The 27,972-nt window shown below is 38.3% G+C and overlaps 1 long non-coding RNA gene across 1 annotated transcript; it reads left to right on the forward strand.

Annotated features, from left to right (window-relative positions):
- The first annotated feature begins 18,740 nt into the window (after window positions 1-18,740).
- On the forward strand, window positions 18,741-22,857 carry LOC134073810 (uncharacterized). Its single transcript, XR_009937284.1, has 6 exons — window positions 18,741-18,845; window positions 19,878-19,999; window positions 20,226-20,258; window positions 20,856-20,888; window positions 21,159-21,195; window positions 21,776-22,857. It is a non-coding gene; the product is annotated as an uncharacterized LOC134073810 (long non-coding RNA).
- The last annotated feature ends 5,115 nt before the right edge of the window (window positions 22,858-27,972 follow it).

Consider the following 27,972-nt stretch of genomic DNA (forward strand, 5'->3'; position numbering starts at 1 on the left):
TCTATCAACATCCATTAAACTCTCTGTCTACATATCCTGTTAACTGTTTCCTCTGTCAACAACTGTTTCAAAATAAAAGTCCTCACTGCAATAATACACTATTAAATCATTTAACCATTGAAACTACTCAACTATTTAACTGTTCAACCATTCCAACTGTCAGTTATCATCAACTATGCCTCCAGTCAACTACATGAAACCTCCATGTACCTAGCAACCAACATAGCAACCATTAAAATTAAGTGTTTATGACCGTTTCCATAGCAACCAACATGATTATACTGCAGTAACTTCTTTATTCCTGATAGTGGCCACCATGGATACCCTAGCAACAAATGTTTCAAAATAAAAGTCCTCACTAGCAAGTTATCTAGTTAGCATGGTTAGCATTGTTAGCATAGCTAGCATTTTTAGCATAACTGCAAAAAATCATCAACAAAGTTAGCTAATCAACCTGGTTAGCATTGTTAGCAAATCTAGCATTGTTAGCATAGTTAGCATTTTTAGCATTACTGTTAGAAATCATCGGTTAAGTTAGCTTATCAACCTGGTTAGCATTGTTAATAAAGTTAGCATTGCTAGCATAATTAGCATTTTTAGCACAACTGCTAGAAATCATTAGCTAAGTTAGCTAATCAACATTTTAACATGAATAGAAATCATTAGTTAAGTTAGAACTGGAATGTTTCAACTTTAAACTGTCTACCTTCACATTATCAACTCTCTGTAAACTATGCAACCACCATGTTTACCCTAGCTACACCTTAGTAACCATATCTACATTATCTATCTATTTCTGCATTTTCATGCACTGGTAATTCCTTGGAATTGCATTTCTAGTTATTAAACTTCTTCTTCTAACGCAGCCAATTCAGCTTCAACCGTTTAACGTAGAAACTTCATTCAAACGTTGTTGCGTAGGTCTTGCTTATGCCATGCCTGCTTTGTATTTTTTAACTTTGTAAATTCTATACTTTTTAAACTATTACTTAAAAACTATTACCATTTCCCCCATAGACTTAACATTGCTCATTATGACATCACGGCAGCAATTAGAATCTTACGCCAGGTGGCCGGCCACCTGGGCACCAACTGTCAGTTTCTCTGGCTTTAAGCATACAGTCTCTCAGAAGACTACATATCCTGTTAACTGTTTCCTCTGTCCACAACTGTTTCAAAATAAAAGTCCTCACTGCAATAATACACTATTAAATAATTTAACCATTGAAACTACTCAACTATTGAACTGTTCAACCATTCCAACTGTCAGTTATCATCCACTATGCCTCCAGTCAACTACATGAAACCTCCATGTACCTAGCAACCAACATAGCAACCATTAAAATTAAGTGTTTATGACCGTTTCCATAGCAACCAACATGATTATACTGCAGTAACTTCTTTATTCCAGATAGTGGCCACCATGGATACCCTATCAACAAATGTTTCAAAATAAAAGTCCTCACTAGCAAGTTAGCTAGTTAGCATAGTTAGCATTTTTAACATAGCTGCTAGAAATGATTAGCTAAGTTAGCTAATAAACATGGTTAGCATTGTTAGCATAGATAGCATTGTTAGCATAGTGAGCATTTTTAGCATAATTGCTAAAAATGATTAGCTAAGTTAGCTAATCAACGTGGTTAGCATTGTTAGCATAATTAACATTGTGAGCATAGTTAGCATTTTTAACATTACTGCTAGAAATCATCAACTAAGTTAGCTTATCAACCTGGTTAACATTGTTAACATAGCTAGCATTTTTACAATAACTGTTAGAAATCATTAGCTAAGTGAACCAATCAACCTGGTTATCATTGTTAACATAGTTAACATTTTAACATACCTGTTAGAAATCATTAGTTAAGTTAGAACAGGAATGTTTAAGCTTTAAAATGTCTACCTTAACACTATCAACTCTCTTTAAACTATGCAACCACCATGTTTACCCTAGCTACACCTTAGTAACCATATCTACATTATCTATACATTTTTTGCATTTTCATGCACTGGTAATTCCTTGGAATTGCATTTCTAGTTATTTTTCTTCTTCTAACGCTCGCAATTCAGCTTGAACCGTTTAACGTAGAAACGTCATTCAAACTTTGTTGCGTAGGTCTTGCTTATGCCATATGTGCTTTGTATTTTTCAACTTTGTAACTTTTATACTTTTTAAACTATTAGTTAAAAACTATTACCATTTCTCCCATAGACTTAACATTGCTCATTATGACATCACGGCAGCAATTAGAATGTTACGCCAGGTGGCCAGTCCAGGTGCAGCAGCTCTCTCTCTCTCTCAGGCTCTTGAGACTACATTTTCTGTTCCCCTGTATCAACTGTATCAACATAAGTCTTCCTAATTCCATCCAACTTTCTATCCATTCATCTTCTTCAAACCATTCACTCATCCACCCATTCTAAACAGTCTGCCTATCAACATCAATTAGACGATCTACATTCAACTTTTAAACAATCTACTCTGTCTCAGGCTCAGGTATCTCTACACTCTGGCTCTCTTAAGACTAGCCAGTTAAATTGATTACACCTGTATCTGTATCAACTACTCTCAGTAGAGAGCTGTGTCTCTCCATTCTACAAGAATATAAGGCACATTCCATCCAACTTTCTATCCATTAATCTTCTTCAGACCATTCACTCATCCACCCATTAAACTGTCTATCAACATCCATTAAACTCTCTGTCTACATATCCTGTTAACTGTTTCCTCTGTCAACAACTGTTTCAAAATAAAAGTCCTCACTGCAATAATACACTATTAAATCATTTAACCATTGAAACTACTCAACTATTTAACTGTTCAACCATTCCAACTGTCAGTTATCATCAACTATGCCTCCAGTCAACTACATGAAACCTCCATGTACCTAGCAACCAACATAGCAACCATTAAAATTAAGTGTTTATGACCGTTTCCATAGCAACCAACATGATTATACTGCAGTAACTTCTTTATTCCTGATAGTGGCCACCATGGATACCCTAGCAACAAATGTTTCAAAATAAAAGTCCTCACTAGCAAGTTATCTAGTTAGCATGGTTAGCATTGTTAGCATAGCTAGCATTTTTAGCATAACTGCAAAAAATCATCAACAAAGTTAGCTAATCAACCTGGTTAGCATTGTTAGCAAATCTAGCATTGTTAGCATAGTTAGCATTTTTAGCATTACTGTTAGAAATCATCGGTTAAGTTAGCTTATCAACCTGGTTAGCATTGTTAATAAAGTTAGCATTGCTAGCATAATTAGCATTTTTAGCACAACTGCTAGAAATCATTAGCTAAGTTAGCTAATCAACATTTTAACATGAATAGAAATCATTAGTTAAGTTAGAACTGGAATGTTTCAACTTTAAACTGTCTACCTTCACATTATCAACTCTCTGTAAACTATGCAACCACCATGTTTACCCTAGCTACACCTTAGTAACCATATCTACATTATCTATCTTTTTTGCATTTTCATGCACTGGTAATTCCTTGGAATTGCATTTCTAGTTATTACAGTGCATGAAAATGCACTGTACTGTTCTTCCTAGGCTTCTTATTCTTCTTCTAACGTACGCAATTCAGCTTGAACCGTTTAACGTAGAAACTTCATTCAACCTTTGTTGCGTAGGTCTCGCTTATGCCATGTGTGCTTTGTATTTTTCAACTTTGTAACTTTTATACTTTTTAAACTATGAATTAAAAAACGATTTCCCCATAGATTTAACATTGAGCTATTTCCCCATAGACTTAACATTGCTCATTATGACATCACGGCAGCAATTAGAATGTTACGCCAGGTGGCCAGTCCAGGTGCAGCAGCTCTCTCTCTCTCTCTCAGGCTGGCTCTCTTGAGACTACATTTTCTGTTCCCCTGTATCAACTGTATCAACATAAGTCTTCCTAATTCCATCCAACTTTCTATCCATTCATCTTCTTCAAACCATTCACTCATCCACCCATTCTAAACAGTCTGCCTATCAACATCAATTAGACGATCTACATTCAACTTTTAAACAATCTACTCTGTCTCAGGCTTTAAGGACACACTCTGGGTCTCTTAAGACTAGCCAGTTAAATTGATTACACCTGTATCTGTATCCACTACTCTCAGTAGAGAGCTGTGTCTCTCCATTCTACAAGAATATAAGGCGCATTCCATCCAACTTTCTATCCATTCATCTTCTTCAGACCATTCACTCATCCACCCATTAAACTGTCTATCAACATCCATTAAACTCTCTGTCTATCAACATTAATTAGACTACATTCAACTTTTAAATTATTTACTCTGTCTCAGGCTTCAAGCACTCTGGCTCTCTTAAGACTAGCCAGTTAAATTGATTACACCTGTATCAACTGTCAGTTTCTCTGGCTATAAGCATACAATCTCTCTGAAGACTACATATCCTGTTAACTGTTCCCTCTGTCCACAACTGTTTCAAAATAAAAGTCCTCACTGCAATAATACACCATTAAATCATTTAACCATTGAAACTACTCAACTATTTAACTGTTCAACCATTCCAACTGTCAGTTATCATCAACTATGCCTCCAGTCAACTACATGAAACCTTCGTGTACCTAGCAACCAACATAGCAACCATTAAAATTAAGCGTTTATGACCGTTTCCATTGCAACCAACATGATTATACTGCAGTAACTTCTTGTTTCCTGATAGTGGCCACAATGAATACCCTTGCAACAAATGTTTAAAAATAAAAGTCCTCACTAGCAAGTTAGCTAGTTAGCATGGTTAGCATAGTTAGCATTGTTAGCATAGGTAGCATTTTTAGCATAACTGCTAGAAATCATTACCTAAGTTAGCTAATCAACATTTTAACATGAATAGAAATCATTAGTTAAGTTAGAGCTGGAATGTTTCATCTTTAAACTGTCTACCTTCACACTATCAACTCTCTGTAAACTATGCAACCACCATGTTTACCCTAGCTACACCTTAGTAACCATATCTACATTATCTATCTATTTTTGCATTTTCATGCACTGGTAATTCCGCATTTCTAGTTCTTATTATCGATATTATTATAGTCTTCAGTCAGTTTTTGTGCGTTCAATTCAGCTTCAACCGTTTGACGTAGAAACTTCATTCAAACTGCGCTGCGTAGGTCTTACTTAGGTGACTTCAGCTATGTAATTTTCAACTTTGAAAACTTTATCGTTTAATTTATATGAATTTTTTAAAACACTTTTTCTCCCATAGACTTAACATTGGATTATGACATCACAATGAAGTCGTTAAGCAATTAGAATCTTAAGCCAGGTGTTCAAAGCCACCTGGCAGCAACTCTCTGTCTCAGGCTTTCTGGCTCTCTTAAGACTATATATCCTGTTGAACTGTTTCCTCTACCCACAACTGTTTCAAAATAAAAGTCCTCACCATTTTTGCATTTTCATGCACTCGTAATTTCCTTGGAATTACATCTCTAGTTAAACTTCTTCTTCTAACGCAGCCAATTCAGCTTCAACCGTTTAACGTAGAAACTTCATTCAAACGTTGTTGCGTAGGTCTTGCTTATGCCATGCCTGCTTTGTATTTTTCAACTTTGTAACTTTTATACTTTTTAAACTATTAGTTAAAAACTATTACAATTTCCCCCATAGACTTAACATTGCTCATTATGACATCACGGCAGCAATTAGAATCTTAGGCCAGGTGGCCGGCCACCTGGGCACCAACTGTCAGTTTCTCTGGCTTTAAGCATACAGTCTCTCAGAAGACTACATATCCTGTTAACTGTTTCCTCTGTCCACAACTGTTTCAAAATAAAAGTCCTCACTGCAATAATACACTATTAAGACCTTGTTTACACGTGTCTAGAGTTTGAAAAAAACCGGATATTTTGATATGCGTTTGTTTTAATAATCGCGTTTACACGGCATTCGATTAAAACATATATCCATACACACTGGAATGCAAAACTATTCCAAATACGAATGCTTACAGAATGACGTCTACTTCTAGGCTACATCTGCGTGCCTTGCCCTACCCCCTTTCAGTTCATGGCAGGTGAGGAAAGACGCTAGTTTACCAGTGTATTAGTTAATCAGTTTGGCCAAATTGACAACGTGTTGGAATGGACGACACAGTATGAAAGAACTAATATGAGATGGAGATGAACGGTCAGTTAGGTTATATCAGGGCTGAGCGTGACAGTCACGCAATTTGACCCATTCTCACACAACACGCCATACATTTCTCACACTTATTTTCCCCTTTCAGTATTATTTTCAGGATAATAAACTTTGGTCCTTGTCTTGCCTTGCCGTAGTTCGAGCAACTCTGATTGACTGACCGCAATAACGAATCCATCAGTCTTTTGTGCCTAAATCTAACCAACCACGGAAGCCAAAACGCAATATAAACCAATGAGAAGCAACGTAAGGCGGGCCTTGGCGTTGAGCGCTGAGTCCCACATTTAAAAAGATCTACTTGCTAGATTTTGTTCACTGTTGATTCGGTTACATGCTGCCACTCAGACATGCCACCACTACGACATGCTTCCATTTAAACATGCCTCTATTTTCGACATGCTGCCAATACACATTTTAGTAGCCTACCCCCATTCCGACAGTTTACAAATCCTGTTTCAAGTCAATTTAACGGACCCTATAAGCCCGACGGACGCAAAGTGCGTCAAAAAACACACCCATTCTTCTCTGTTAGGCTACTTCTCTGTCAAAAAGATAAGGCTTGCATGTCAGATAAAAGAGGAGAGCTAGATCTAGCCATAGATACCAAATACAACATTCTAGGCCATAAAACAGACGAAGTGACAGCAAAATAATAACTTAATTTAGCTCCACTTAGTCCGCGAATAATGAGACAGATAAGAATGGACTTATATCAATGAAAACTGCTGTCTTTGGTCTTTGCTGTCTATTTATTTATTTTCCGGGGACGTATTCAATGCGGGAGGTGTTGTAGGCTACTGTCAAGGCCGCGCCTAAAGCGATGGGGGGAAAACCCTATATGTCATGCAGTCATCCTAAGTTAAACATTTAAATGTACAAAAATCTGCCACTAACACTTCATGGTCGGCTACTGTCTGTGTGCAAATCGGCGTTGCATGCCAGGCCAACAGCATCCCATTCCCTGTCAAAGTTCAATAGAATATCCGAGAGATTTAGCAGATTTGGGGTCAATTTAAAATCTACGGAAGGCTACACTGAAAACCGAAGTAAGGGCAACGTGGCTAAAATAAATCAAAACTTTATTTCAACACCAGCATTTACACCCACGTCAATAATGGCTATGCGGTGGATGTTAGAAGAACACACCCATGACTGTAAAACATCAGAGCTGTATTGTGATTTTAGTAAAAATGGCTTAGTGAACAGGTGGCTCAGAATGCCTTGTGTCCACATATCCTGCGATCTTACATCCAATCAATAATAATTTTATTCATAGACTACATTTTAATAAAGGAATAGCTATAGCTATGCCGTGATGTCGGCTAGGCTAAGTGCGGTATCCAGTTGTGTTCACGGACAATGTCATGTCCCAGCTTGTGTTAGTTTGCACATAAGGCCATAAAACTGAAAAGGTCGAGAGGGGACTGTATGAAAGTGTTAGCAGAAAGGTAGCAGAGCAAACACAGCGCGTTTCAATGCAAACTGCATTATTACTCTGTCGTGGCAAAACTGACGAGACCCATAGACAAAACTTATATCAATTTATAACGTGCTAGTTGCTACTTCTCAGACACTGTAATTAATCATGCACAGCGGCCAGAATAGCAAACACACAGCCTACCTTATATTAATACTTGTAAAATCCTCTAGGTTTGGAAATGAATGACTTAATCCAACATGTTATAATCCATAGAGTACGCATATGTTCGCAAGATTTGCTGGCATGCTGGTTACCAGGGGCGGAGTGGTAATCGGGAGATTCGGGACATTTCCCGCCAGGCCGGCCGGCCTACGTTGTACTTGATTTGGCCCATGACGGGCCGGAGCGGCCGCTAGTAGGCCTACATTTATTTATTATCTTCATAAGATATTGAAAATCGAATTTTTGTCCCAAGAAGTAACCCAAAGCTCATTTATCAAATTGAGAAAGCCAACCACTGTATAAACCATTTATTTGCGATATATACCTTAGTCATGGTTACCTTACATATTAATTACAGGCCTATTCATCTCAGTTCTCTCTCATCAGTGCATTGGTATGTAGCCTTTGGGTGTCTTGATTTAATTGTTCATATATTATTAAAGTGTTATTTAAGTATTTTTGTCACAAATAAATTCAAAATAGAACAGCAAAGCCTCCTGGGAATCGCAAATACGTTTGCTAGGTCAAGTCTATTACGGAAATAGGGGGGATAGATGAGCGGCCCCTCCTTTAATGGCATGGCCCTTTAGCCTGTATCAGTGAACGTAGCATTTTGATAGTGAACGGATTAGCAGGTGCTTGCGTGATTAATATGGAAGGCAAGAAGAGGAAAGAGAAAGAGGGGGCTGAAAAGGGCAGAATTAAGAAGAAGCGACTGCTGGAGGAGCATGCATCTAAATAATCAACAACAGATCCGTAGCCAAGTCCACGGCCATCACGAGTGCAGGTAAATTTGACAGAATGAAAAACACTGACACAAAGCTCAACTACGTTATTGCTAGACGGAAAATATCACAAGTTAATTAACTCATTTAGCCTACATTTCAAAGTTTCAAACGAATCAATGGCTTACAGTTTTTTTCAGTGGCTAACATAGCGTTTGTCCAAACAGTTGTCACATTTTCAAAACTCTAAGTCTCCCAGTTAGCACAGCATCCGTCTTTTGTGGCCATACAGTAGCCTACCATTCACACATTTCATGTCGTTTTCGCACAATACGCAGGCAGTGAACAATTCTTACATTTTCTCAACAGACAAGTTATACCTCTCAACAAAATTATGGAGCGTTTTTCTATTATTTAAAGATAACACACAACATCCTACAATTAAAACCAATATCCCAAACCTTAACCTCTGCCTCTGCAATGGTATCAGTTCAAAAACAATATCTCAGCTGATAACTAGAAATGCAATTCCAAGGAATTACCAGTGCATGAAAGTGCAAAAAAATGTAGATATGGCTACTAAGGTGTAGCTAGGGTAAACATGGTGGTTGCATAGTTTAAAGAGAGTTGATGGTGTTAAGGTAGACATTTTAAAGCTTAAACATTCCTGTTCTAACTTAACTAATGATTTCTAACAGGTGTTCTAAAATGTTGACTATGCTAACAATGCTAACCAGGTTGATAAGTTAACTTAGCTGATGATTTCTAGCAGTAATGCTAAAAATGCTAACTATGCTAACATTGCTAACTATGTTAACAATGCTAACCATGTTGATTAGCTAACTTAGCTAATCATTTTAGCAGTTGTGCTAAACATGCTAACAATGTTAACAATGCTAACTATGTTAACAATGCTAACCAGGTTGATTAGCTAACTTAGCTAATCATTTTTAGCAGTTATGTTAAAAATGCTAACTATGCTAACAATGCTAACTATGCTAACCATGCTAACAATGCTAACTTGCTAGTGAGGACTTTTATTTTGAAACAGTAGTTGCTAGGGTATCCATGGTGCCCACTATCAGGAATAAAGAAGTTACTGTAGTATAATCATGTTGGTTGCTATGGAAACTGTCAAAAACGCTTAGTTTTAATGGTTGCTATGTTGGTTGCTAGGTACATGGAGGTTTCATTTAGTTGACTGGAGGCATAGTTGATGATAACTGACAGTTGGAATGGTTGAACAGTTAAATAGTTGAGTAGTTTCAGTGGTTAAATGATTTAATAGTGTATTATTGCAGTGAGGACTTTTATTTTGAAACAGTTGTGGAAAGAGGAAACAGTTAACAGGATATGTAGTCTTCACAGAGAGATTGTATGCTTAAAGCCTGAGAGAGAGAGGGCTGCTGCAGGTGGGGCTGGCCACCTGGCATAAGATTCTAATTGCTCAACGACCCGATTGTGATGTCATAGAGGCCAATGTTAAGTCTATGGGGAAATGTTTAATAGTTTTTAATTTATAGTTTAAAAAGTATAAAAGTTACAAAGTTGAAAAATATATAGCACGGGTGTCCTAAGCAAGACCTACGCAGCAAAGTTTGAATGAAGTTTCTACGTCAAACGGTTGAAGCTGCATTAAATACGTTAGAAGAAGAAGAAGAAGAAGAAGAAGAAGCCTAGGAAGAACAGTACAGTGCATTTTCATGCACTGTAATAAACAAACAATTGAATATTGGCACACAAATGATTTATGTTGGGTATGGGGCCAACCACAGCTGATTCCAGTCTGTCTTAGACTCAGTGGCAGGGGTTATTTCTCTCTATTACATTGACATTTGAAGGAGGAGGTGATGTTTTTGGAAACAGAAACAGAAAAAGACATATACTGTAATATCTGGATGATAGTGGGGTACGAATTGTCATGAAATAATGGTCCCGTAGGATTTTTTTGCTAAAATTGATTTTTTTGTTTTATTTGCTTTATTTGGGGTCCTACTGTTGAAAAATGACGGGGTGCAAATTTTCTGACCCCGTTTTGCCCTTCCTCTGGGGGGCGCTTTCTTACCTTGGCCAGAATACTGACTGCAATCATACATCTACTAATAATGATCACATTTTCACAATCTTGGTGTCAATTTAGGGGTTATTGAGGATGCTGAGTCCATTTATGACAGTTTCATTGTGATCAGAAATTGTTATGACTCATTTTTACATAACATTGCAGTAATAAAGGCAAATCCAATGGGGCAAAGTCGCCAAACAGTAAGTGAGCTCATATCTTGGGAACGCTTTGATGTATGTCAACGAAACTTGGTCACATGACAACTGACCCCCTCCCAAGGGTACACAACAAATTTGGTGTAATTTGGCCACTGGGGGGCGCTATAATTAGCGAACCTGCGTTTAGGGGTTACAGTATATCATGATGACGTTGGTTAGCAAAAGAATTCCAATGGCTAGTCATACTCTTCATACTCATATTGATGATCATTGCAAATTTTACCCACTCATTATAAACAATTGCCCATTTTGGATTTTCCTGAAAGAGAAACTAGATCATCAGCAGTCACAACTTTGTTTGGCCCCCTCATTGCTGCTTACCAATTTTTGTCAAAGATAACTATTTCAACACAAGATATGTCTTTTAATTCTGTCTGATGACACAAAGCTGAGAATCACATTGCTAAGATACAGACAGAAGATACAAGAAGACAAAATTATCAAATGATGCCATTTGTAATGGATCCCTTTTAACCCTATGAGCCCTATTGACCAAGTGTGTCAAAAAACACTCCCATTCTTCTCTGTTACATTGCTCTGCCATTATTAGTTGCAGCGAGATGAAGCCTTTATTGCACGAAAGAGCAGAGCTGGGGCTTTCCAACGAGACTAAACACTTGTCATTAAATTAAATCAAAGTATATCATATTTATAGTCTATACTGCTCTCTGCGTTCACCCGCACATCCATTACTCTCGCTTGAATTACTCACGAACCCGGGATCGCACAGACATGCACGCATATCAGATGAAAGAGGAGAAACAGAGCTTTCCATTGATACCAAATACATCGATCCTTCTGTGTTATAAAAATAGACAAAGTGACAAACAAATAATAATGTCATATAGCTTAGGCTACCATTACTCTCGTTTGATTTACTCTTGAACCAAAGATCAGAAAGCTATGGCACACATGTCAGATGAAAGAGGAGACACAAAGCTATCCACAGATACCATACAACCTTCTAGGTCATGAAAGAGACGAAGTGACAGCAAAATAATAACTTCATTTAGCTCCACTTACCCCATGTTTTTGTGTGTTTTTTGTGGCATAATAGCTTATGTTCATAATCCAACATTATCATGTGTTTCTCTATGGCAAGGCACGTTCATAATCCAGTTTTGAGATCCTAGCAAATTCCTGTTTGGTATCCAATTCAAGACTCATATTGCATCCAAATTTGTTTGACAAATAAACACTTTTTTGCCTTTACTTTGTTCATTGCGATGCAGTAAAAAGTTATTGTAGAGAATCATCATGTGTGCCACGCAAACAAGTCAGGTTAGATCAGCTCGTGTCACAAATATGAAGCACAAAAAATCATTTCTCATCACTAAATCAAAATTGCCATTTATTTCTGTAAGGCACACACCACATATTTCTGTAAATTGCTCAGCTCCAAAGTATCCCTCCACCATGGTTCTTGTATTATGTAGCATGTGTGAATGGCACTTACAATGACCAGGATAAATGCCTCTAACTAAAGGTAGTGGAAATGCCCTTAAAACAGCCTAGGGCTCATAGGGTTTCTCCTATCCTTTGGATTTGAAAAAACACCTTATTTAGAGAGCTAGAATTTTACATGTGATTTTTCCTCTCTCATCTCTCGGTTTAGATTTTCTTGCTCCAAATTTCAAATTGAAATCGAGACTTTCTTATAACACACACTCTTCAGTTTACTGATAGTGAAACATTTCTGGGGTATTTTGTGTCATACTGCTTGTCACACTTAAGTTGTTTACAAGAAAAAGATAATTTTCTCATTTCATCCGATATTGATTTTCATACATTTTTACATAATGATTTTTAGCCATCCATTACAAATGGCATCATTTGATAATTTTGTCTTCTTGTATCTTCTGTCTGTATCTTAGCAATGTGATTCTCAGCTTTGTGTCATTAGACAGAATTAAAAGTATTATCTTGTGTTGAAATAGTTATCTTTGACAAAAATTGGCGAGCAGCAATGAGGGGGGCAAACAAAGTTGTGACTGCTGATGATCTAGTTTCTCTTTCAGGAAAATCCAAAATGGGCAATTGTTTATAATGAGTGGGTAAAATTTGCAATGATCATCAATATGAGTATGAAGAGTATGACTAGCCATTGGATTTTTTTTGCTAACCCAACATCATCATGATATACAACCTCTAAACGCAGGTTCGCTAATTATAGCGCCCCCCCAGTGGCCAAATTACACCAAATTTGTTGTGTACCCTTGGGAGGGGGTCAGTTGTCATGTGACCAAGTTTCGTTAACATACATCAAAGCGTTCCCAAGATATGAGCTCACTTACTGTTTGCAGACTTTTCCCCATTGGATTTGCCTTTATTACTGCAATGTTATGACAAAATGAGTCATAACAACTTCTGATCACAATGAAACTGTCATAAATGGACTCAGCATCCTCAATAGCCCCTAAAATGACACCAAGATTGTGAAAATGTGATCGTTATTAGTAGATGTATGTGTGCAGTCAGTATTCTGGCCAAGGTGAGAAAGCGCCCCCCAGAGGGGGGGCAAAACGGGGTCAGAAAATTTGCACCCCGTCATTTTTCAACAGTAGGAGCCCAAATAAAGCAAATAAAACGAAAAAATCAATTTTAGCAAAAAAATCCTACGGAATTACAATTCGTACCCCACTATGAGGAAGAGTAAGAACAAGGGGCCCAGGGAGAAGAGCACACGCAGTGAGAGGTGCAGTGAGAGGTGTAGGAGGTGCAGGAACAGTGAGAGGAGCAGGCCCAAGGAGAGGGCAAGGTAGAGATACATGCATGGTGGTGGTGGCATTTTTTTGGTTTGGTAGGGGGCCGGTGTGGTCAGAATATTCCCGGTGGATTTTTGTGTCCCACTCCGCCCCTGCTGGTTACGGTTACGTTATGTTGCTTGGCGCCAGTTGCTGGTGTCACAGGGTGAGACTACTTGGCTACATAAACAACTCTTAATTAATTCACTTAGAAGTCAACAGGCAGTCGCTGCTGAATCTGCGTGAGGTGAGCACGAAATAGTATGCAAAATATTTAAAAATGAATCGCACTATATCAGACAGGTGTGTAGCATGATCCCAGCAAACAATTAACGTTCTGCTAACTTTCACTAACGTTAGCTTTTGGTTCCCCTATGGTTCGTTTTTCAGCAACCTACTAATAACGTTTAGAGAACGTTATCTCCAGGTTGTCAAAACAAATAACGTTCCCCTAACGTTTTTACAACTAAAGAAAAAAACGTTATATTCTGGTTGAATCCCAGCAAGCAAATAACGTTAGCCGCTGGTTCTCCTGTGGTTAGTTTATCAGTAACCTTCTAATACCCTGGAGAGAACGTTAGCTCCAGGTTATCAAAGTTTCCCGAACGTTATTACAACTAAAGAAAAAAACGTTATATTCTGGTTGCATTTCTCTTTTCACACAACGTTGCTACTTAGTTGTTTTTAGGTATCTTATTTGTATAACCATATCGGTATTCTCTGGTTATGTGCGTGGGGTTGATTGATGAAAATCGCCCCAGAGTTTCTATGAGTTTCCAATTGAACACGGCCAGCAGCCACACTGCAAAGTCGGAATAATTTGTTGCAAAATCGACATATAGCCCTATTCTATTCTCCCCCCCTGTTGGATTGATATTCGGCCGACCAAAGCCAGCCCGTCAGCTAAAGGGACCAGCGCGAGAAGCTAGGTTGAGAAACTTTCATCTCCGTGAGTTCTGGGGTGTTGGTGTTTTAGCAGACTCAATCTCGCTAACTTTAAGACATTTGGATAACACAGAGATAAAGTTACTCACGTAGGCTGGCTGTATGGTATCGATCACATTCTTCACATCGTTCTCCATGCACTTGTTCCATTAAGTCCAACAGCCTTTAGAAAACACTGTACAGGGTAAACCGGGTGGAAGAGCTAGCTAGCCATAGTCCCAGGCAGGCACACAACGATTTCATGCTAACTAATCTGACGAATAGTTTTGGATTAATCCATAATCGATTAGAGTGGCACCTGAAATGCATTCATGTTTTTAAAGCTTTATTTGTTATGAAAATATGATGATGAGGACTCCAATGAATTATTTCTCAAACGTTGAGACTGCATCTTAAACAGCACAATGTTCCCGGGGGAGAATTGTTTTATATTAACACGTAGTCCAAGTTATAGCCTATGTTACTGTGCTGTTCACTCAGCCTATCCCACAATTCCCAGTCCCAATTTAAAACAAAATAAACCAAAATCCATCATAATTCTTAACCGAGGACTTTTAATGGCATACGATGCAATAAAAACAGCCAGTTTTGAATGTTGAAACAGTGTGTTAGGCTAGCGCCTGCTCTGCTTATGTTTTGATCTGACTAATCGTTTATTATAGGAAAAGACACCGTAGACAAGAAAGTATTAGACCTAACCGCATTTAAATACTAGCTAACACATTGACATATTAACGGGTCGTATTCGTCGCAGTTCAGCAAGCAGCTACTGGTAAGTGAAGATTCAAATACTAGTCATTGCCTTAGCCATCAGAGACGTTCGCTCTCCCAGGTTACAGATAGGCTGTCGTCGCAGACGGCGAGTGTGCAGCGAGCCATGCAAGCATGTCACGATAATTCTACATATTTTTTCCCCCTTTACACTTTGTTGCTGGGAGGTTAGGGGAACGTTAATGCAACCAAATATAGTAAAGTTCCCTAAAGGGTAGGAGAACGTTCTGCTAACCAAAATAAACAACCAGAAAAAAACGTAGTATTTTCGTCAAGAAAACTTTCCTGGGGAACCTTGTGGCAACTTTCGCAACTTTCAGGCAACGTTTTCCTAACCAGGAAAAAAACGTTCTAAAAACGTTCTCCTAACCAGAAATTGTTAGCTGGGATGCTGCACACACGTGAAATGGAATTGACACACGACACAATCGAACGCGTCATCGTTTTGATACATCTTCACTTTGGAGTGCGTTTGTAAAGATATCCGTTTGGGGGGGGTTAGAACTCCGTCTACGTGTAAACGAAAGGCCCAAACGCATACAAATGTATGCGTTTGTTCAAATATCTAGATACGTGTAAACAGGGCCTAAATCATTTAACCATTGAAACTACTCAACTATTGAACTGTTCAACCATTCCAACTGTCAGTTATCATCCACTATGCCTCTAGTCAACTACATGAAACCTCCATGTACCTAGCAACCAACATAGCAACCATTAAAATTAAGCGTTTATGACCGTTTCCATAGCAACCAATATGATTATACTGCAGTAACTTCTTGTTTCCTGATAGTGGCCACCATGGATACCCTAGCAACAAATGTTTCAAAATAAAAGTCCTCACTAGCAAGTTAGCTAGTTAGCATGGTCAGCATAGTTAGCATTGTTAGCATAGTTAGCATTTTTAACATAACTGCAAAAAATCATCAACTAAGTTAGCTAATCAACCTGGTTAGCATTGTTAGCAAATTTAGCATTGTTAGCATAGTTAGCATTTTTAGCATTACGGCTAGAAATCATCGGTTAAGTTAGCTAATCAACCTGGTTAGCATTGTTAGTAAAGTTAGCATTGCTAGCATAATTAGCATTTTTAACGTAACTGCTAGAAATCATTAGCTAAGTTAGCTAATCAACATTTTAACATGAATAGAAATCATTAGTTAAGTTAGAACTGGAATGTTTCATCTTTAAACTGTCTACCTTCACACTATCAACTCTCTTTAAACTATGCAACCACCATGTTTACCCTAGCTACACCTTAGTAACCATATCTACATTATCTATCTATTTTTGCATTTTCATGCACTGGTAATTCCTTGGAATTGCATTTCTAGTTATTATAGTGCATGAAAATGCACTATATTGTTCTCCCTAGGTTTCTTATTATTACAGTGCATGAAAATGCACTGTACTGTTCTTCCTAGGCTTTTTCTTATTATTAGAGTGCATGAAAATGCACTCTACTGTTATGCTGTTTATTCTTATTATCGATATTATTATTCTTCTTCAGACACTTTTTGTGCGTTCAATTCAGCTTCAACCGTTCGACGTAGAAACTTCATTCAAACTGCGCTGCGTAGGTCTTACTTAGGTGACTTCAGCTATGTAATTTTCAACTTTGAAAACTTTATCGTTTAATTTATATGAATTTTTTAAAACATTTTTTCTCCCATAGACTTAACATTGGATTATGACATCACAATGAAGTCGTTAAGCAATTAGAATCTTAAGCCAGGTGTTCAAAGCCACCTGGCAGCAACTCTCTGTCTCAGGCTTTCTGGCTCTCTTAAGACAACATATCCTGTTCAACTGTTTCCTCTGCCCACAACTGTTTCAAAATAAAAGTCCTCATCATTTTTGCATTTTCATGCACTCGTAATTTCCTTGGAATTACATCTCTAGTTATTAGAGTGCATGAAAAATGCACTCTACTGTTATTCCACTTATTCTTATTATAGTTCTTATTCTTCTTCTAACGCTTTTTGTGCGTTTAATGCGGCTTCAACGGTTTAACTTTGAAACTTCATTCAAACTGTGTCGCGTAGATCTTACTTAGGTGACTGGAGACATGTATTTTTCAACTTTGTAACTTTTATACTTTTTAAACTATTTAATTAAAACTATCAAAATTTCCCCATAGACTTAACATTATGATTATGACATCACCGATTAGAATCCTATGCCAGAACTCTCTCTCCCAGGCTTTTAGAATCCTATCCCAGAACTCTCAGGCTTCTAGAATCCTACTGTATGCCAGAACTCTCTCTCTCAGGCTTTTAAGCATACAGTCTGGCTCTGATAAGACTACAGATCCTGTTCAACTGTTCCCTGTGCCCAAAACTGTTTCAAAATAAAAATCCTCACTACCATAATTCACTATCAAATCGTTCAACCATTTAAACTACTCAACTATTTAACTGTTCAGCCATTTTAACTGTCAGTTGTCATCAACTATTTAAACTAGGCTACTCAACTATTTATACTCAACTATTTAACTGTTTTAATTAATTCAACTATTTAAACTACTCAACTATTTAACTGTTCAGCCATTTTAACTGTCAGTTGTCATCAACTATTTAAACTACTCAACTATTTATACTCAACTATTTAACTGTTTGGCTATTCCAACTGTCAGTTTTCATGAGTCCTCACTTAAAATAATTCACTATTAATTAATTCAACCATTTAAACTACTCAACTATTGAACTGTTTGGCTATTCTAACTGTCAGTCCATCCATTGGCGTACTATTGATAATTGGGCTGATTAGGCTACACTATATAGTATAGCCTATAGTGTATTTCTAAATACATTAGGCCTATATTATTTTCTTTTTGTGTATTTTCTACCATCATTTTGATTGCTGTAACTATTTTCTTTTAGGCCTGAACAAGCAGAGGGCTAAATAAACTGCATTTTTACATACTTTCACATGGACTGTAGGCACACACTCCACATTATACTCTCTCCTGCTATTTACTAAAACATTTTTCTTGATCATTCTTTTTTCACCCTCGCACAGAAAAAACGGAACACCGAACGACATTTCACTACTATGATCCTTGTAGCCTAATATACTTTATGTTTTTTTTTTTTTAATCCCATTATAACTGATATTTTTATAGTTTATGTTTTTTTCTTTATTATAATTCATTTCACTATTATTGTTTATTTTAAAGAACTTTGGATCAACTCTGTTAGTGTGAAATGTGAAATTAGTGTGAAATGTGCTGGCCTGACTTGACTTGGACAACCTTTTCAGTCTCTCTCAACATCCCTCCTTGATCCTCGATGCTCGGTCCTTCAGACTCGTTCCCACTGATCTATAACTATCTAGGTCAGTCAGGACGAGGACCGAGGAAGGAAGGGAGGACCGATAAAAGACGAATGAGAGGCACTCTATGACGTCGGTCAGTCGCGCGCTTCACACTGTTGAAAGGAGCTTTTCAAACTCAACTGAATCTCTCGTCCTGACCTCCTGTACTTCGCTACACTTGTTTCAGCCGAGTCGTCTCTCTACTGTTGACCAGAGCCATCAAAAACTTCGCATTGAAGTGACTTTTCACATCACCTTCAAAGTAAGTTTCATTCGCTTTAACGTTAACAGTATAGTTATTTCGGTTAGGGTAACAGCGTTCTTTGTATTTTAAATGAGTCTGGTAACTGCGGCTAGCTAACGCTAATGATCACGTTATGCATTCTAACTATTAGCTAGCTAGTCCTGTGCTTTGTGAGATGTTCCCTATCATGTCACTTTTATTCGACGTATATGTTGTCAAAAAACAATGTTTACGAATTGTTCCCGACAATTGGTAGGGTAGCTAGTAGCATAACTGAAGTCTGCCATTTGAAAATTGTCGAAACATAACTACATTGCTCGCAGCTTGAGAGGTAACGTTAACGTCTAGCTGTTAACTTGGCTGGCTAACTATGTGTGACTTTATCATCACTTTTATTCGACGTATGTGTTCTAGTGAAGTGTGACATTTGGAAACTATCGTTCGGTAACGAGAGGTAACCGTATGCCTTAAGAGGTCACGTAACTGTCACCTGTGATGGACTCCGTCCTCCGTAGCAGCTATCCTCTTGCTGTAGAATGCTACACTTCATTCGTGTTTTAGCTGGGTGGTGTCGTTATTAAGACTTGTGCCTTGCTTCACATGAAGTTATTAGCTGAGCGTTAACACTAACGTTTAAAAAACCTTCACCTAAAAGTATTTCGGTAAGGTTAATAGCGTTCTTTGTTATCTTAAATGAGTCTGATAATGTTTGACGTCGTGCCTTGAACTAGGACGTTACATGACAAGATCAGCATGTAACGTTGGCAACAACAACACAAAAAAACAGACGTGTCGATTTGTAAAATATATATATATATATATCTAGCCTATCAACCTACTGACCAAATTCATTTCTGATTCTGATGTTATTGCAAACCAACCGATGTGTAAGTGTGGCCCGAATACAAGTCATGCCATGTAGCCTATAGTATTTAGTAGTAGACACATAAGTTGTGCTGCATTTTGTTAAATTAACGTAATTGTGTTGCATAGTAATGTTATAGCAGTGGTCACAATTTCACATATTTTGTCTTTATTCACAACATAAAGCTATAGTCTTTTTAAAGACTCTTCATCCCTACCCTCCCATCTATACCCTCCATCTCCACCTTCCCTTGTGGTGCGTAAGACTTTCTCCCATCCGGTCTTTTAACGTGCTACAGACTTTTCAGGTATGTAATTTCAATCATTTTTACTGCTAGACAAGCTATGCAGCTTGCTTACACAGATACACCATCTCTTATTGCATGGCAGAGATATTAGATCAAACACCAGTGGTACAGAAATGGTGTATCTAAAGAGCTTATGGTTGAACTTTTTATTATAAGAACTACTCATTCTGAATTATATGAAATGTTAATTAGATTTGTGCTTTTTCTTCCCCCTCCTTATGTACAGAAAACAGACACGCTTCAGTCCTGCTTCAAGACAGTAAGTATACATTACAATTAACACATCATAGTGAATTTGACATGAAGTGCTGTTATCAACCTAAAGTGAGCGTACATGTAGCATCAGTCACCCAAAGAACTTAGCCCTACTATAGTCTGTGCTCTAATTAATCTCAAAGGTGTTCTGTTGGGTTGAGGTCAGGACTGTGAGCAGGCCAGTCAAGTAATCCACACCAAACTCTGTTATCCATGTCTGTATGGACCTTGCTTGGTGCACTGGTACACAGTCATGTTGGAACAGAGCCATCCCCGAGCTGGGCTTGGCTTCTTAGTTCCAGTGAAAGGAACTCAGAATGCTTCAGCGTTAACCAAGAGATTTTGGACAATTTCATGCTCCCAACTTTGTGGAGTAGTTTGGGGATGGCCACTTCCTGTTCCAACATGACTGCGTACCAGTGCTCCAAGAAAGGTCAACACTATCTTTGCAGAGAGATGTTAGATTAAACACCAGTGGTAGAAATGGTGTATTCATAGAGTTGATGGTTGAACATTTTATTATATGAATTACTTATTCTGAATTGACATTTTAATGAAATTTGTGCTGTATGTTTGTTTGTTCCTTTTGTCTCTTTTTCAGAAAACAGACAAACTCCAGGCTTGCCTCAAGACAGTAAGTATACGTTAATGCGTTTTTATCAGCAATTAACACATCATAGTGAATTTGACATGAAGTGCTGTTATCAACCTAAAGTGAGCCATACGTGTAGCATAATTTACCCAATCACTCAAAGAACTTAAGTCTACAGAGTTTTACAAGCAGGGTTATCACTTGACTCTCTCGACAATGAGCCGTCGGCAGTTAACCCCTGAGGCAGTTGACATACTGTATATTATTTGTTATAATATTAACATATTTGAATGCTGCATTGTATCGTTACAGCAGCTGCCCTCAGTCCCTTGAGGTGGTGACGTCTAAGGTATGAATGTCTTCTTTTTTTTTTTACATCTAAACCAGCTATAATGATACACTTTGTCAAACCAGACAGATGTTTGTAATGTTAATTTGACCTTTTGATTGGCTTAAGTTTTTCCCCACTTTGCAAAGGCATGTCCTAATCTATGGTATAATCTAGGTTGACAGAACTAGCAAGCTTGTTAAGATAGTTGACTTTAAGCTATTAAACTTTAATCAAGCTATTTTGCTTAATATCACAATGATCAATCCTCCAAACCCAATTTATGATTAAATGTCACTTGTATGAGCACCAACAACACATGGCAAGGTTTTCATTTTACAAAAAATTAACTGATCAACCATCACATCAGTCTTAGAATTGTATAACCCATCAAAGGTAGCAACTAATCTCATTGATGGCCACCTACAAAATGAGTTACTTCACTTAAACTCACCAACGTATATCACTGTCAACTGCCTATTACTATAACGAATAGAACAAGGAACGCTGCTTTGCTCACACCTGTTATTTAAGTGGTAATGAGTAATTGTATGCATTCCTTGTTTTTGGAAGTATGTAATTTGTTTGTTTTTCCTTTTAGGCTCGTTCCAGACCAGCCTTCACCACCAGTGGGGTGTCTGTGTGCCACCTGTGGCACTGTGTCTGTCTGTCTGTCTGTCTGTACGCACGCACTCACCTGTACACGTCTACGTCTTTCCACCCTACATGCTTACACACTAACAACACTACTTGACATCACTGCTGACAACAGAACCCACTTACCTACATACCTGCATGCATATTGGTGACAAGAATCGTAACACTGTCTAATTACATACCTGCTGCACATACCTTCTGCACATACTTGGGCACATATTGTTTGTCTTGTCTCATGTTTACGTCTTTACACCCTACACGCATACACACTAACAACACTACTTGACATCACTGCCGACAACAGAACCCACTTACCTACATACCTGCATTCATATTGGTGACAAGAATCTTAACACTGTCTGGTTACATACCTGGTGCACATACCTTCTGCACATACTTGGGCACATACTGTTTGTCTCGTCTTTGCTGACAACATTGCTGACCTCATTGCTGACAACAGAACCCACTTACCTACATACCTGCATTCATATTGGTGACAAGAATCTTAACACTGTCTGGTTACATACCTGCTGCACATACCTGCTGGCACATACCAACTGCACATAACCAACTGCACATACCTGAACCAAGCCAATACTCTGAACCAAGCCTATACCCTGAATCAAACCAATACTCTACCATACTGAATGTATATATATACAGCATATCTGTAAATTATATGAAGTGTATATATATACAGCATATCTGTAAATTATATCAAACATTTATACATTTGAATAATCTATTTTGTGAAAATCATCTGTGCTGTTAGCTCTGTGCCTTTAGACCTGAGCTGTCTTGCAAGACCTGCTGTGCTGTGTGAAGATTTGGTATTCCATCCAAGTTCTGCATAACCTTGAACCAGCTGCCTCCATCATCGAGTGTGACCTCTACATAACCACTCCAGTGCTGCCTATTCAGAATTCCCACTAGTGCATTGCTGAAATTTAAGCATCAGATAAAGTGTTGAGCATAATTGTATTGGTATCAAATTCTGAAATACTAAAATAAAGAATATTGTTTGAATATTGTGTATTAATATTTAATCTGCACTATTTTCATTTACTGAAAAGTTTGTTTGTATCACCAGTAAGCACCAGTAAGAGTAAAATAATACTGTGTATAACCTCTAAGTATTGTAATCACAGTTGTATTGCACTTAGATACCTTATAGTCATCCAGTTGCATACTACAGGTGTTATAGTAACATTTTAAAACATGCCACGGAAAGGCCGTCGCTCAGAGGCTCAGAAAAAACGCTGGCGAAAGTTGGACCTCTCTGAAGCTGAAACACCATGCCAGTCTTCATGCGACCAGGGTGAGCTGAATCAGGTAATTAGTGCTGCTGACGTGGAGATAAGACAGAGAGACACCTGTGTGCAGGCAAGTCATAGTCAGAATGATTTGAGGTATGAGAACAACAAAGGCAAGCAGTGCACTTGCAACTCCCTGGTATTTCTCACCACTCTCCATTTCAGAACTGAACTTAACAGTGATGATCTTGACTACATTTTGCAAAAAGGTAACTCAATGTACAGTGAAGTACAGGGAAGATTAAACACCAGAGGCAATGTAGTACATGACCACTTGGCTCTCGATGAACTACCTGATAGTGTTGAGATCTACGGACAGATGTATCACATTGAGAAGTGCCTGTCACGCTATGGTTACTTTAGACAAGATGGACCTGATGGTGCTGCAGACTTTTTAAGGCTGTCTGAAAGACTACACTGTTTGTCAAATGATGTTAATTTTGCACTGCTGACTGTAGGTAGCCTAACAATAGCCTTGTTTAAAAACAATGATCGATATGGAATCTTTGATCCACATTCAAGGACATCTCAGGGATTTCCAGCAAATGATGGCACTGCTGTGTTGCTGACATTTGTCCATTTGAGCGATTTGATTGATCGACTGTTTGCATTCTGGGCCTTCTTCGACACATCTGATGAATGGGTCTACGAGTTGATGCCAGTGTTGTTTACATCTGAGTGTAATAATGAACAAGGAAACCACACTGACCATGTGCAACCTGCTCAGACTGCAGAGTTCCAGGCTCCAGCTGTTTCCGCAAATACACGGCTTGCTAAACGTCCAAAATATCGCAGACGCCGAAAAGCTCCCCAGCCACATAACAAAATGTTGCCCAGTGAGAACAATAAAATCAGACAAAAAAAATATTATGAAAAGAATAAGATAAATAAACTGCAGTATGAAAGAAATAGATATGCAAACTGCATTCAACACAATAAGAAATCTTACATGAAGAGGCGTTACTCAATCGACCCGAATTGTAGATCAAGAAAGCAAGATTACATACGGAGGCGCTACTCAAGTGACCCAGATTTTAGATCAAGGCAGAAGGCTAATTTACGGAGGCGTTACAGTGACCCAGATATTAGATCGAGAAAGCAGGCTAACAAACGGTTGCGTTACTCAAGTGACCCAGCTTTTAGATCTAGGCAGCAGGCTTACATACGGAAGCGTTACTCAAGTGACCCAGATTTTAGATCCAGGCAGCAGGCTTACATACAGCAGAGATACTTGCACAATGCTAATTTTCGTTCAAGACAGAAGTTGACCATGAAAAATCACTATGCAAGTGATGCGTCATACAGGCAGAAAAAAAAGGACACCATAACTGACAAATACAGAAATGACCCCTCTTTCAAACATTATTATCTAAGCCTACATAAAAAGAAGTGTGGCAATAACGCATTTCAGAAAATGCTTCAGAAAATGCGTTGTGCTTTACATATACAGCGGAAATACCGTAATCTTGCACGTCTATCTACAATTCAATCAGAAGCAGAGACTGAACAACAGTCAACAGAAAGCACCGCTCTCCATGATGCCATTGCAGCTTTTCAAATGGATGTTCAAAATGGTCCTACATTCGTGTGCACAGTGTGTCACCGAGCTTTGTTTTACAATCAGGTGAAACAGTGTAAACATCAAAGTTATCAAAAGAACCCAGACATGGTAGAGCAATGCTTAACAGGCAAATATGTGCATACTTGCAGTGATCAATGCAGTTCACTTGAATCGTGTTGTGCACCAGAACAAAAGAGAGAATGGATTTGTCATAGCTGTCACGAAAACTTAAAATCAGGCAGATTACCGCCCATTTCTGCCACTAATTTGTTGGAACTAGCACAAATTCCTTCAGAACTCCGTAATCTAAATATACTTGAGAGGCACATAATAGCAAAATATATACCATTTGCAAAAATAATCAGTCTTCCCAAAGGCCAGCAGAAATTAATACACGGTGGAGTTGTGTGTGTCCCTTCAGAGGTGGAATCAACAGTCAATGCTTTGCCTAGACCCAGCAGCCAATCTCAATTTTTGAAAGTCAAGTTGAAAAGAAGAATGAATTATACAGGACATTACCAGTTCCAAACTCTTGACATGTCCAAAGTTCTTTGTGCCTTATCAAAACTAAAAGAGTTGCATCCAGAGTACAGAGACATAACTATACATGATATACCTGCTTTTGAGGATGAAACAAGTGACATGGCGGATGAAAATGACATCAGTGATGACATTACAGATGCAGAGGCAATTGATCTAATGCAGACTGATGCAATAGATGAGACTAACAGTGCTTGCATTCAGCCTAATGACGAAAGGAATGAGTCAACTGATGACCAGGATTCACCTGAGCCGAGCACAAGTCAGCAGAACGGTGCATGCTCGATAGACTCCTGTTTGCAGCCAGCTGATCTTGCACAGGAAATGATTACATTTGGTGAAGGAATATTTAGCGTGGCCCCAGCTGAAGGAAACAGACCAGTTAATTTCTTCCAAGTTCCTAAACTAGAAGCGATGGCTTTTCCAGTACAGTTTCCCACCGGAGTGAACACGTTGGATGAAACACAGAGACTCATAAAATTATCGCCAAGCAGATATTTCAATGCACGTCTCTTTTCTATTGACAATCGTTTTGCTCTCGACACCAATTACATTTTCTTTGCACAGTTTATCACTGAAATGCACTTGGCCAGGTCTTCAATGTCAATCCAACTACGTAAAGGAAAACCTATGACACGGGATGGACGCAAAATAACAGCAAGAATGCTCCAAGACAAACGTGAGGTTGAAAAATTGATACACAACAAATATGCCACACGGTTCATGCAACCTTTGAGAGGTACCCCTGCATACTGGGAAAAAACACTACGCGACCTATATGCAATGTTACGTACTCTGAACTGTCCAACATTTTTTGTTACGTTCAGTGCTGCCGAAATGAGATGGCCAGAGGTTATACAAACAATAAAGACACAACAAGGTGAACAGGTGGACTTTTCTCAGCTTGACTGGGCTTCAAAATGCGAGATTTTACGCAGCAACCCTGTCACTACCATGCGTATGTTTGACAAGCGTGTCAATGCCCTGATGAGAAATTTGATTTTGTCACCAAGTCAGCCAATCGGTGAGGTCATTGACTACTTCTTTCGAGTGGAATTTCAAGCTAGAGGTTCACCGCATATTCACATGTTGATTTGGTGTAAGAACGCACCTGTATTTGAGGAGGACCCAGATGAGAAAGTATGTGAATTTGTGGACAAGTACATAACATGTCAGCTGCCTGACCCTAACAAAGATCCTGAACTTTTCAAAATAGTGACAGAGGTGCAAACCCACAGCAAAAGACACTCCAAATCATGTAAGAAGGGAAATAAGCACTGTCGGTTTGGATTTCCAAAACAGCCGGTTGAGAACACATTCATAACGCGACCAAGGCCTGCAGAGCTCATCAATGATTCTGATGATGAAGCTGCTCATGACACTCCGTCCATGTCTCCTGAACATGCCAAAACTAAACTGAAGCCTGTATGGGAGTTACTGAATAATCCAACAGCATCGTTTGAAAGCATCCCACAGTTACTTGCACAATGCAACCTAACCTATGACGAATACCTAAACTGTGTTGAGTCATTAACAACAGCCAGTGTCTTAGTAATGAAACGTGAACCAAAAGACAGCTGGATAAATGGCTACAACCCACATTTGTTAAGGGCATGGAATGCTAACATGGACATTCAGTTTGTCCTGAACCCTTATTCTTGCGTCATGTACATCTTGTCATACATTTCCAAAGCTGAACATGAAATGAGTGAGTATCTGAAAAGAGTTGTGTCTGACACCTCTCAGTCAACTACATCTGATTCCGAGGAAATGAAACAAATCATGCAAGCCTACTCCAAAAACAGAGAGGTCAGTGTCCAAGAGGCTGTTGCACGAGTGTGTAGCTTAAAACTCAAGTCTTGCTCTCGAAGTGTGATATTTATACCAACTGATGATGATGCTTTGAAAATGAGTGTCCCTTTGAGATATCTGAATGACAGAATACCTGAATCAGAGAATGTTTGGATGACTGGAATGGGAGACAAATACAAAAACAGACCTAGTACACCAGAATTTGCAACAATGTGCATGGCAGAGTTTGCTTCCACTTACAGAATTGCTTATGGAAGGCAGAAACAAGGGAGCAAAGTTTTGCCACTTCTAAATGAAATGGGATTTATTCAAAAGCGCACTAAAGGAAAGCCTGCCATCATCAGATATGCCAGATTTTCTAATCAACCTGGTTAGCATTTTTAGCGTAGTTAACATTGTTAGCATAGTTAGCATTTTTAGCATAACAGCAAAAAATCATCACCTAAGTTAGCTAATCAACCTGGTTAGCATTGTTAGCAATTTTAGCATTGTTAGCATAGTTAGCATTTTTAGCATTATTGCTAGAAATCATCAGTTAAGTTAGCTAAACAACCTGGTTAGCACTGTGAGCATAGTTAGCATAGTTAACGTTTTTACCATAACTGCATGAAATCAGTAGCTAAGTTAACAATCAACCTGGTTATCATTGTGACCATAGTTATCATTTTAACAGGAATATAAATCATTAGTTAAGTTAGAACTGGAATGTTTCAGCTTTAAACTGTCTACCTTCACACTATCAACTCTCTGTAAACTATGCAACCACCATGTTTACCCTAGCTACACCTTAGTAACCATATCCACATCATCTATCTATTTTTGCATTTTCATGCACTGGTAATTCCTTGGAATTGCATTTCTAGTTATTATTATTCTTCTTCTAACGCTCTTAATGGAGCTTCAACCGTTTAACGT

Source organism: Sardina pilchardus, unplaced genomic scaffold (genome assembly GCF_963854185.1).
Source record: "Sardina pilchardus unplaced genomic scaffold, fSarPil1.1 HAP1_SCAFFOLD_80, whole genome shotgun sequence".
Taxonomy (NCBI): Eukaryota; Metazoa; Chordata; class Actinopteri; order Clupeiformes; family Clupeidae; genus Sardina; species Sardina pilchardus.